The sequence below is a fragment of the Ictalurus punctatus genome, chromosome 3 (genome assembly GCF_001660625.3).
Source record: "Ictalurus punctatus breed USDA103 chromosome 3, Coco_2.0, whole genome shotgun sequence".
In the NCBI taxonomy this organism is placed as follows: Eukaryota; Metazoa; Chordata; class Actinopteri; order Siluriformes; family Ictaluridae; genus Ictalurus; species Ictalurus punctatus.
Genome location: NC_030418.2, coordinates 10,341,454 through 10,355,308, shown reverse-complemented (window position 1 = coordinate 10,355,308; position 13,855 = coordinate 10,341,454).

The following is a 13,855-nucleotide window of genomic DNA, read 5'->3' as shown; positions in this document are numbered from 1 at the left end:
AGTTTTATTCTTTTTCTATCTTCTCCTAGTGCATGCGTGTTCACTACCCTATTCATTACCCTATAAAAATATATATATATATATACATGTACACAGACACACACACACATACACACACACACACACACACACACATATATATATATATATATATATATATATATATATATATATATATATATATATATATATATATATATATATATATATATATATGTAGCCTCTCTGCCTGCACAGCGGGCCCCTGTGTGTCTGTGTGTGGTGTGTGTGAGTGTGCTTGGACTGTGACTCTTAGTTGAACTCCTGTCTGCCCCCACGTATCTGTGTCTGCGCACTGATGTAATCCACCTACATTCTCTGGCATGCCTCACTAATTGGGTATATGTGTTTTTTCTGTGTGGCCAGGCAAACGTCAGCTCTTCTTATCTCCTTTACTGGAGGGGCTGGATTTGGATCTGAACACTCGCTATCAGCTAGCGCACCTCACCGCTGACATCACCATGCTGATTGAGGTCCTCCGCACCCCACCTGCTGACTCGGGCTTTCCACCACCCCTTAGGTACAGGTGTGAAAGTGTGCGTGGATGCTGCCACTCAGACTGACCCTCTGCCTACTGTACCCCCCTCCAGCTATCCAACTGACGATGACGCGGCCTTCTCTGACCCAGGCTCTGATTTCTCTCTTCCTTTTTCACCTGTCAGTCCTGAATACTCTCCTCCATACACCTCAGCAGGCTATTGTTCCTCCCCAGGGCATACGCCGTACTACCAGCCCTTCTCTCCTTTTCGCTCATCCTCACCCACTGTCTATACCCCCACGAGCCCTGTTAATTCTCAATAAAAATCACGTGTTACTCATGCTTTGTCTCCCTCGTGTTTTATTTCATATCTATTTTACAGACAACACTACCTGTTCTGCACTAACAGCCTGTATGAAAGCTCTTACCTTGTTTCTTTTGAGACTTGGGAAAGATTTCTTCACAGTACTGTACTGTTTGCGCTTATCAGTCTTTGCCAAGATGTGCTCCATGACATTAAAACCTATGATGGGATGGGACAGGTGACACCCTTTCATCACAAGCATTGGTATCAGCAGTTCATTGGCTTGGTTAGTTTCTGAGGCGAGCCGTAAGGTTGTCTCAATCCATCCCTGGTAAGGCATTTCAGTTCCATTTGCTGCAGTCAATGTGAGGTCAGGTGAATCCAGGATTTCTGAAATATCTCTCAGTCTGAAGCTCGGTAAATATTCCTCTTTTCATTTTTCATCAGTGACTGACACCTGGGACCCTGTGTCCCATAAAGCTTGGAGTTGGTGGCCATTCAGATAGCATTCAACAAGACACTGTCTGCATACTTGTGAGGTGAGCAAGTTGCCAACTGGAGCTAGGGGTGGCAAGTAGTGTGCATTTTTGTCTTTGCAGGGACACTTTCCATTGCCCTTGTCAGTTATCAGGTGAGTGCATTTCTGTTTGTGTTCAGTTGAATGTTGTTGTTGACATGCTCTGGAACAATACAGTGTCTCTTTACAGGATGAACATTGCTTCAGCTCATTTGGTGAATCTTTCTTGCCACAATTTGCACAATTCTGGGACATTCCACTGGCTATGATATGAGATGTTTCACTTGTTTAAGACTCAATATGATCCGTTTCACTTGTTTACGTCTCAATATGATCTGTTTCACTTGTTTATGACTTAATATGATACTGTGACATGTTTCACGCATGCAGGACTCAATATGAGATGTTTCACTCGTTAACGTCTCAATATGATCTGTTTCACTTGTTTCTGACTTAATATGATACTGTGAGATATTTCACATGTTTTGGACTCAATATGAGATGTTTCACTTGTTTACGATTCATTATGATCTGTTTCACTTGTTTATGACTTAATGTGATACTATGACATATTTCAGATGTTTATGACTCAATATGATATGTTTCACTTGTTTACGACTCAATATGATCTGTTTCACTTGTTTATGACTTAACATGATTCTATGACATGCTTATGACTCAATATGATGCGTTTCACTTGTTTATGACAATATGATAGTTATGTTTATGATGTTTATGACTTAAAATGTTTCACATGTTTATGACTCAATATGACATGTTTCACATGTTTATGATATTTGTCACGTGTTTATGATCTGTTTCATTTGTTTATGACTTAATGTGTTACTATGACATGTTTCACTTTTCTGACTCAATATGAGACGTTTCACATTTGTATGACTTAATATGATACTTTGACATTTTTATGACTCAATATGATCTGTTTCACTTGTTTATGACTATTTGATTCTATGAAATATGTATGACTCAGTATGATCTGTTTCACCTGTTTATGACTTAATATGATCTGTTTCACTTGTTTATGACTTATAATATTATGACTTATTTATGACTCAATATGATTTGTTTGACTTGTTTATGACTTAATATGATATACTATGACGTTTACGACGCAATATGATCTGTTTCACTTGTTTATGACTTATAATACTATGACATGTTTATGACTCAATATGATCTGTTTCACTTGTTTATGACTTATAATACTATGACATGTTTAAGTCTCAATATGTTCTGTTTCACTTGTTTATGACTTAATGTGATACGATGACATGTTTCAGACGGTTTTGACTCAATTTGAGATGTTTCACTTGTTTACGTCTCAAAATGCTCTGTTTCACTTGTTTATAACTCAATTTGATACTATGATGTGTTTCACATGTTTATGACTCACTATGAGATGTTTCACTTGTTTATGACTCAATATGAGATGGTTCACATGTTTATGCCTTAATATGATCCTTTGACATGTTTATAACTTAATATGATACTTTGATGTGTTTCACATGTTTATGACTCAATATGAGATGTTTCAATTGTTTATGTCTTAATATGAATCTCTGACATGATTTTATCTTAATATGATACTAAGACATATTTCACATGTTATTGACTTAATATGAGATGGTTGAATTGTTTATGACTTAATATGAGACGTTTCACATGATTATGACTTAATATGATATGTTTCACTTGATAACGATTTAATATGATTCTATGACCTGTTTCACATTTTTATGACACAATATGATATATTTCACTTGTTTATGACTTAAAATGTTTATTGCTTAATATGATAAAATTATGTGTTTCGCATGTTTATGACTCAATATGAGATTTTTGACTTGTTTATGACTCAATATGATATGGTTCACTGGTTTATGACTAAATATGATTCTTTGACATGTTTATAACTTAATATGATACTATGAGATGTTTCACTTGTTTATGACTCAATATGATACGTTTTACTTGTTTATGCTTTAATATGATACTATGACATATTTCACGTTATTGACTTAATATGAGATTGTTGACTTAGATTATCACTTAATATGAGACGTTTCACATGATTATGACTCAATATGATGTGTTTCACTTGATTATGACTCAATATGAGATGTTTCACTTGTTTATGCTTTAATATGATACTATGATGTATTTCACATTTTTATGACACAATATGATATGTTTCACTTGTTTATGACTTAAAATGTTTATTACTTGGTATGATAAAATGATGTGTTTCACATGTTTATGACTCAATATGAGATGGTTCACTGGTTTATGACTTAATATGATTCTTTGACATGTTTATAACTTATTATGATACTATGATGTGTTTCACATGTTTATGGCTCAATATGAGATGTTTCACTTGTTTATGACTCAATATGATAAGTTTCACTTGTTTATGCTTTAATATGATACTATGACATATTTCACATGTTACTGACTTAATATGAGATGGTTGACTTAGTTTATCATTTAATATGATTCTTTGACATGTTTATAACTTAATTTGATACTATGATGTGTTGACATGTTTATGACTCAATACGAGATGTTTGACTTGTTTGTGGCTTAATATGATACTATGATGTATTTCACATGTTTATGACTCAATATGAGATGTTTGACTTGTTTATGACTAAATATGATTCTTTGACATGTTTATAACTTAATATGATACTATGATGTGTTTCACATGTTTATGACTCAATATGAGGTGGTTCACACGTTTATGACTTAATATGAGATATTTCACTTGTTTATGACTTAATAGGATACTGTGATGTGTTTGACATGTTTAGGATACTGTGTGACTTAATAGGATACTGTGATGTGTTTGACATAAACATGTCAAACACATCACAGTATCCTATTAAGTCATAAACAAGTGAAATATCTCATATTAAGTCATAAACGTGTGAACCACCTCAATATGAGATGTTTCACTTGCTTATGACTTAAAATTATATATGTTACTTGTTCATGCTTTAATATGATACTATGACATATTTCACATGTTATTGACTTAATATGAGATGGTTGACTTGTTTATGACTTAATATGATAGTTTGGCATGTTTATAATATACTATAATAGACTATATTAGTGCTGTATATTAGCGCTATACGCTGTATAGGGTTTTCAAAGTCTGAAGAGCACCAGTCTGTATGGACACACAGGACGAATGTGAACAAGTTTTGTTAAGGCACATTTGATGAAAAGTGACTTTCTACACTTCAATTGTCTGTTTTTTCCCCCCTTATTATACTTTATTATCAACTTATAAATATTAAGGTAATCAATCATATTTTTTTATCATTTTAGGTCAGAAACATGTCATAGTACTATAGTATGTCATAAATATCGGAAAATATCATATTGGAGGACGTCATGCAATTAATTATATGCGTTTGTTAGAAAAAACACTTTCCTTCGCTCTCAGATGCTTGAAAATCGCTGTTTAAGGTTTTCAGCGTCTGATGAGCACCAAAGTGTATGGAAACACAGGACGAATGTGAACAAGTTTTGTTAGGGCACATTTGATAAAAAGTGACTTTCTAGACATAAAATGTCACTTTTTTCACCTTAGCACACTTTATCATCAACTTTTACATTTTAAGGTAAACAATCAAATTTCGTAATATTTTAGGTCAGAAACATTTCATAGTACCATATTATGTGTAAATATGTGAAAAATATCATATTGGAGTAGGTCGGGCAATTGATTACATGAGTTTGTTAGAAAAACCACTTTCCTTTGCTCCTAGCGCCTTCTCAATCGCTGTATAGCGTTTTGAGCGTATACAGATCACCAGAGTGTCTGGACACACAGGATGAATGGGAAGTAGTTTTGTTATTGTACTTTTGATGAAAAGTGACTTTCTAGACATAAACTGTCACTTTTTTCACCTTAGCACACTTTATCATCAACTTTTACATTTTAATGTAAACAATCATATTTCGTAATATTTTAGGTCAGAAACATTTCATAGTACTATATTATGTGTAAATATGTGAAAAATATCATATTGGAGTAGGTCGGGCAATTGATTATATGAATTTGTTAGAAAAACCACTTTCCTTTGCTCCTAGCGCCTTCTCAAGCGTTGTATACTATTTGGAGCGTAAAAAAAAGCACCAGTGTGTCTGGACACACAGGATGAATGGGAACAAGTTTTGTTATTGTACTTTTGATGAAAAGTGACTTTCTACACTTCAAATTGCACTTTATTCACCTTATCATACATTATCATCGTTTTACATTTTAATGTAAACAATCATATTTCGTCTTATTTTAGGTCAGAAACATTTCATAGTACTGTATTATGTCTAACTATGTGAAAAATATCATATTGGAGTCCGTCGGGCAATTGATTATATGAGTTTGTTAGATAAACCACTTTCCTTTGCTCCTAGCGCCTTCTCAAGCGCTGTATACCGTTTTGAGAGTATAAAGAGCACCAGTGTGTATGGACACACAGGATGAATGAGAACAAGTTTTATTATGGTACTTTTGATGTAAAGTGACTTTCTATACTTCAAATGACACTTTTTTCACCTTATCCTACGTTATCATCAAGTTTTACAATTTCATGTAAACAATCATATTTCGTCTTATTTTAGGTCAGAAACATTTCATAGTACTGTATTATGTCTAACTATGTGAAAAATATCCTATTGGAGTCCGTCGGGCAATTGATTATATGAGTTTGTTAGAAAAACCACTTTCCTTTGCTCCTAGCGCCTTCTCAAGCGTTGTATACTATTTGGAGCGTAAAAAAAAGCACCAGTGTGTCTGGACACACAGGATGAATGGGAACAAGTTTTGTTATTGTACTTTTGATGAAAAGTGACTTTCTACACTTCAAATTGCACTTTATTCACCTTATCATACATTATCATCGTTTTACATTTTAATGTAAACAATCATATTTCGTCTTATTTTAGGTCAGAAACATTTCATAGTACTGTATTATGTCTAACTATGTGAAAAATATCATATTGGAGTCCGTCGGGCAATTGATTATATGAGTTTGTTAGATAAACCACTTTCCTTTGCTCCTAGCGCCTTCTCAAGCGCTGTATACCGTTTTGAGAGTATAAAGAGCACCAGTGTGTATGGACACACAGGATGAATGAGAACAAGTTTTATTATGGTACTTTTGATGTAAAGTGACTTTCTATACTTCAAATGACACTTTTTTCACCTTATCCTACGTTATCATCAAGTTTTACAATTTCATGTAAACAATCATATTTCGTCTTATTTTAGGTCAGAAACATTTCATAGTACTGTATTATGTCTAACTATGTGAAAAATATCCTATTGGAGTCCGTCGGGCAATTGATTATATGAGTTTGTTAGATAAACCACTTTCCTATGCTCCTAGCGCCTTCTCAAGCGCTGTATAGCGTTTTGAGCGTATAAAGAGCACCGGTGTGTATGGACACACAGGATGAATGAGAACAAGTTTTGTTATGGTACTTTTGATGAAAAGTGACTTTCTACACTTCAAATGACACGTTTTTCACCTTATCATACTTTATCATCAATTTTTACATTTTAATGTAAACAATTATATTTCGTATTATTTTAGGTCAGAAACATTTCATAGTACTATATTATGTCTAACTATGTGAAAAATATCATATTGGAGTCCAGAGGGCAATTAATTATATGAGTTTGTTAGAAAAAACACTTTCCTTTGCGCCTAGCGACTTCTCAAGCGCTGTATAGCGTTTTGAGCGTATAAAGAGCACCAGTGTGTATGGACACAGAGGATGAATGGGAACAAGTTTTGTTATGGTACGTTTGATGAAAAGTGACTTTCTACACTTCAAATGACACTTTTATCACCTTTTCATTGAGTTTTACATTTTAATGTAAAAAATCATATTTAGTCTTATTTTAGGTCCGAAACATTTCATAGTACTGTATTATGTCTAACTATGTGAAAAATATCTCATTGGAGTCCGTCGGGCAATTGATTATATGAGTTTGTTAGATAAACCACTTTCCTTTGCTCCTAGCGTCTTCTCAAGTGCTGTATAGCGTTTTCAGCTTATAAAGAGCACCAGAGTGTCTGGACACACAGGATGAATGGGAACAAGTTTTGTTACGGTACTTTTGATCAAAAGTGACTTTCTACACTTCAAATGACACTTTTTTCACCTATCATACTTTATCATCAAGTTTTATATTTTAACGTAAACAATCATATCTCGTCTTATTTTAGGTCATAAACATTTCATAGAACTGTATTGTGTCTAACTATGTGAAAAATATCATATTGGAGTCCGTCGGGCAATTGATTATATGAGTTTGTTAGAAAAACCACTTTCCTTTGCTCCTAGCGCATTCTGAAGCGCTGTATAGCCTTTTGAGCGTATAAAGTGCACAAGTGTGTCTGGACACACTGAATGAATGGGAACAAGTTTTGTTATTGTACTTTTGATGAAAAGTGACTTTCTAGACATAAAATGTCACTTTTTTCACCTTACCACACTTTATCATCAACTTTTACAATTTTTTGTAAACAATCAAATTTCGTAATATTTTAGCTCAGAAACATTTCATAGTACTATATTATGTGTAAATATGTGAAAAATATCATATTAGAGTAGGTCGGGCAATTGATTACATGAGTTTGTTAGAAAAACCACTTTCCTTTGCTCCTAGCGCCTTCTCAATCGCTGTATAGCGTTTTGAGCGTATAAAGAGCACCAGTGTGTCTGGACACACAGGATGAATGGGAACTAGTTTTGTTATTGTACTTTTGATGAAAAGTGACTTTCTAGACATAAAATGTCACTTTTTTCACCTTAGGACACTTTTTCATCAACTTTTACATTTTAATGTAAACAATCATATTTCGTAATATTTTAGGTCAGAAACAGTTCATAGTACTATATTATGTGTAAATATGTGAAAAATATCATATTGGAGTAGTTCGGGCAATTGATTACATGAGTTTGTTAGAAAAAACACTTTCCTTTGCTCCTAGCGCCATCTGAAGCGTTGTATAGCGTTTTGAGCGTATAAAGAGCACAAGTGTGGATGGGGACACAGGATGAATGGGAACTAGTTTTGTTATTGTACTTTTGATGAAAAGTGACTTTCTAGTCATAAAATGTCACTTATTTCACATTATCACAATTTATCATTAACTTTTACATTTTAATGGAAACAATCATATTTCGTAATATTTTAGGTCAGAAACATTTCATAGTACTATATTATGTGTAAATATGTGAAAAATATCATATTGGAGTAGGTCTGGCAATTGATTACATGAGTTTGTTAGAAAAACCACTTTCCTTTGCTCCTAGCGCCTTCTCAATCGCTGTATAGCGTTTTGAGCGTATAAAGAGCACAAGAGTGTATGGGGACACAGGATGAATGGGAACTAGTTTTGTTATTGTACTTTTGATGAAAAGTGACTTTCTAGACATAAAATGTCACTTTTTTCACCTTAGCACACTTTATCATCAACTTTTGCATTTTAATGTAAACAATTATATTTCGTAATATTTTAGGTCAGAAACATTTCATAGTACTATATTATGTGTAAATATTTGAAAAATATCATATTGGAGTAGGTCGAGCAATTGATTACATGAGTTTGTTAGAAAAACCACTTTCCTTTGCTCCTAGCGCCTTCTCAATCGCTGTATAGCGTTTTGAGCGTATACAGATCACCAGAGTGTCTGGACACACAGGATGAATGGGAACTAGTTTTGTTATTGTACTTTTGATGAAAAGTGACTTTCTAGACATAAACTGTCACTTTTTTCACCTTAGCACACTTTATCATCAACTTTTACATTTTAATGTAAACAATCATATTTCGTAATATTTTAGGTCAGAAACATTTCATAGTACTATATTATGTGTAAATATGTGAAAAATATTATATTGGAGTAGGTCGGGCAATTGATTATATGAATTTGTTAGAAAAACCACTTTCCTTTGCTCCTAGCGCCTTCTCAAGCGTTGTATAGCGTTTTGAGCGTATGAAGAGCACCGGTGTGTATGGACACACAGGATGAATGAGAACAAGTTTTGTTATGGTACTTTTGATGAAAAGTGACTTTCTACACTTCAAATGACACGTTTTTCACCTTATCATACTTTATCATCAATTTTTACATTTTAATGTAAACAATTATATTTCGTATTATTTTAGGTCAGAAACATTTCATAGTACTATATTATGTCTAACTATGTGAAAAATATCATATTGGAGTCGAGAGGGCAATTAATTATATGAGTTTGTTAGAAAAAACACTTTCCTATGCGCCTAGCGACTTCTCAAGCGCTGTATAGCGTTTTGAGCGTATAAAGAGCACCAGTGTGTATGGACACAGAGGATGAATGGGAACAAGTTTTGTTATGGTACGTTTGATGAAAAGTGACTTTCTACACTTCAAATGACACTTTTATCACCTTTTCATTGAGTTTTACATTTTAATGTAAAAAATCATATTTAGTCTTATTTTAGGTCAGAAACATTTCATAGTACTATATTATGTGGAAATATGTGAAAAATATCAAATTGGAGTAGGTCGGGCAATTGATTACATGAATTTGTTAGAAAAACCACTTTCCTTTGCTCCTAGCGCCTTCTGAAGCGCTGTATAGCGTTTTGAGCATATAAAGAGCACCAGAGTGTCTGGACAAACAGCATGAATGGGAACTAGTTTTGTTATTGTACTTTTGATGAAAAGTGACTTTCTAGACATAAAATGTCACTTTTTTCACCTTATCATACTTTGTTATCGAGTTTTACATTTTAATGTAAACAATCATATTTCGTAATATTTTAGGTCAGAAACAGTTCATAGTACTATATTATGTGTACATATGTGAAAAATATCTCATTGTAGTCCGTCGGGCAATTGATTATATGAGTTTGTTAGATAAACCACTTTCCTTTGCTCCAAGCGTCTTCTCAAGTGCTGTATAGCGTTTTCAGCTTATAAAGAGCACCAGAGTGTCTGGACACACAGGATGAATGGGAACAAGTTTTGTTACGGTACTTTTGATCAAAAGTGACTTTCTACACTTCAAATGACACTTTTTTCACCTATCATACTTCATCATCAAGTTTTATATTTTAACGTAAACAATCATATCTCGTCTTATTTTAGGTCAGAAACATTTCATAGAACTGTATTGTGTCTAACTATGTGAAAAATATCATATTGGAGTCCGTCGGGCAATTGATTATATGAGTTTGTTAGAAAAACCACTTTCCTTTGCTCCTAGCGTATTCTGAAGCGCTGTATAGCCTTTTGAGCGTATAAAGTGCACAAGTGTGTCTGGACACACTGAATGAATGGGAACAAGTTTTGTTATTGTACTTATGATGAAAAGTGACTTTCTAGACATAAAATGTCACTTTTTTCACCTTACCACACTTTATCATCAACTTTTACAATTTTTTGTAAACAATCAAATTTCGTAATATTTTGGGTCAGAAACATTTCATCGTACTATATTATGTGTAAATATGTGAAAAATATCATATTAGAGTAGGTCGGGCAATTGATTACATGAGTTTGTTAGAAAAACCACTTTCCTTTGCTCCTAGCGCCTTCTCAATCGCTGTATAGCGTTTTGAGCGTATAAAGAGCACCAGTGTGTCTGGACACACAGGATGAATGGGAACTAGTTTAGTTATTGTACTTTTGATGAAAAGTGACTTTCTAGACATAAAATGTCACTTTTTTCACCTTAGGACACTTTTTCATCAACTTTTACATTTTAATGTAAACAATCATATTTCGTAATATTTTAGGTCAGAAACATTTCATAGTACTATATTATGTGTAAATATGTGAAAAATATCATATTGGAGTAGTTCGGGCAATTGATTACATGAGTTTGTTAGAAAAACCACTTTCCTTTGCTCCTAGCGCCATCTGAAGCGCTGTATAGCGTTTTGAGCGTATAAAGAGCACAAGTGTGTATGGGGACACAGGATGAATGAGAACTAGTTTTGTTATTGTACTTTTGATGAAAAGTGACTTTCTAGTCATAAAATGTCACTTATTTCACATTATCATAATTTATCATTAACTTTTACATTTTAATGTAAACAATCATATTTCGTAATATTTTAGGTCAGAAACATTTCATAGTACAATATAATGTGTAAATATGTGAAAAATATCGTATTGGAGTAGGTTTGGCAATTGATTACATGAGTTTGTTAGAAAAACCACTTTCCTTTGCTCCTAGCGCCTTCTGAAGCGCTGTATAGCGTTTTGAGCGTATAAAGAGCACAAGTGTGTATGGGGACACAGGATGAATGGGAACTAGTTTTGTTATTGTACTTTTGATGAAAAGTGACTTTCTAGACATAAAATATCACTTTTTTCACCTTATCACACTTTATCATCAACTTTTACATTTTAATGTAAACAATCATATTTCGTAATATTTTAGGTCAGAAACATTTCATAGTACTATATTATGTGTAAATATGTGAAAAATATCAAATTGGAGTAGGTCGGGCAATTGATTACATGAATTTGTTAGAAAAACCACTTTCCTTTGCTCCTAGCGCCTTCTGAAGCGCTGTATAGCGTTTTGAGCATATAAAGAGCACCAGAGTGTCTGGACACACAGGATGAATGGGAACTAGTTTAGTTATTGTACTTTTGATCAAAAGTGACTTTCTACACTTCAAATGACACTTTTTTCACCTATCATACTTTATCATCAAGTTTTATATTTTAACGTAAACAATCATATCTCGTCTTATTTTAGGTCAGAAACATTTCATAGAACTGTATTGTGTCTAACTATGTGAAAAATATCATATTGGAGTCCGTCGGGCAATTGATTATATGAGTTTGTTAGAAAAACCACTTTCCTTTGCTCCTAGCGTATTCTGAAGCGCTGTATAGCCTTTTGAGCGTATAAAGTGCACAAGTGTGTCTGGACACACTGAATGAATGGGAACAAGTTTTGTTATTGTACTTTTGATGAAAAGTGACTTTCTAGACATAAAATGTCACTTTTTTCACCTTACCACACTTTATCATCAACTTTTACAATTTTTTGTAAACAATCAAATTTCGTAATATTTTGGGTCAGAAACATTTCATAGTACTATATTATGTGTAAATATGTGAAAAATATCATATTAGAGTAGGTCGGGCAATTGATTACATGAGTTTGTTAGAAAAACCACTTTCCTTTGCTCCTAGCGCCTTCTCAATCGCTGTATAGCGTTTTGAGCGTATAAAGAGCACCAGTGTGTCTGGACACACAGGATGAATGGGAACTAGTTTAGTTATTGTACTTTTGATGAAAAGTGACTTTCTAGACATAAAATGTCACTTTTTTCACCTTAGGACACTTTTTCATCAACTTTTACATTTTAATGTAAACAATCATATTTCGTAATATTTTAGGTCAGAAACATTTCATAGTACTATATTATGTGTAAATATGTGAAAAATATCATATTGGAGTAGTTCGGGCAATTGATTACATGAGTTTGTTAGAAAAACCACTTTCCTTTGCTCCTAGCGCCATCTGAAGCGCTGTATAGCGTTTTGAGCGTATAAAGAGCACAAGTGTGTATGGGGACACAGGATGAATGAGAACTAGTTTTGTTATTGTACTTTTGATGAAAAGTGACTTTCTAGTCATAAAATGTCACTTATTTCACATTATCATAATTTATCATTAACTTTTACATTTTAATGTAAACAATCATATTTCGTAATATTTTAGGTCAGAAACATTTCATAGTACTATATAATGTGTAAATATGTGAAAAATATCGTATTGGAGTAGGTTTGGCAATTGATTACATGAGTTTGTTAGAAAAACCACTTTCCTTTGCTCCTAGCGCCTTCTGAAGCGCTGTATAGCGTTTTGAGCGTATAAAGAGCACAAGTGTGTATGGGGACACAGGATGAATGGGAACTAGTTTTATTATTGTACTTTTGATGAAAAGTGACTTTCTAGACATAAAATATCACTTTTTTCACCTTATCACACTTTATCATCAACTTTTACATTTTAATGTAAACAATCATATTTCGTAATGTTTTAGGTCAGAAACATTTCATAGTACTATATTATGTGTAAATATGTGAAAAATATCAAATTGGAGTAGGTCGGGCAATTGATTACATGAATTTGTTAGAAAAACCACTTTCCTTTGCTCCTAGCGCCTTCTGAAGCGCTGTATAGCGTTTTGAGCATATAAAGAGCACCAGAGTGTCTGGACACACAGCATGAATGGGAACTAGTTTTGTTATTGTACTTTTGATGAAAAGTGACTTTCTAGACATAAAATGTCACTTTTTTCACCTTATCATACTTTGTTATCGAGTTTTACATTTTAATGTAAACAATCATATTTCGTAATATTTTAGGTCAGAAACAGTTCATAATACTATATTATGTGTACATATGTGAAAAATATCATATTGGAGTAGGTCGGGCAATTGATTACATGAG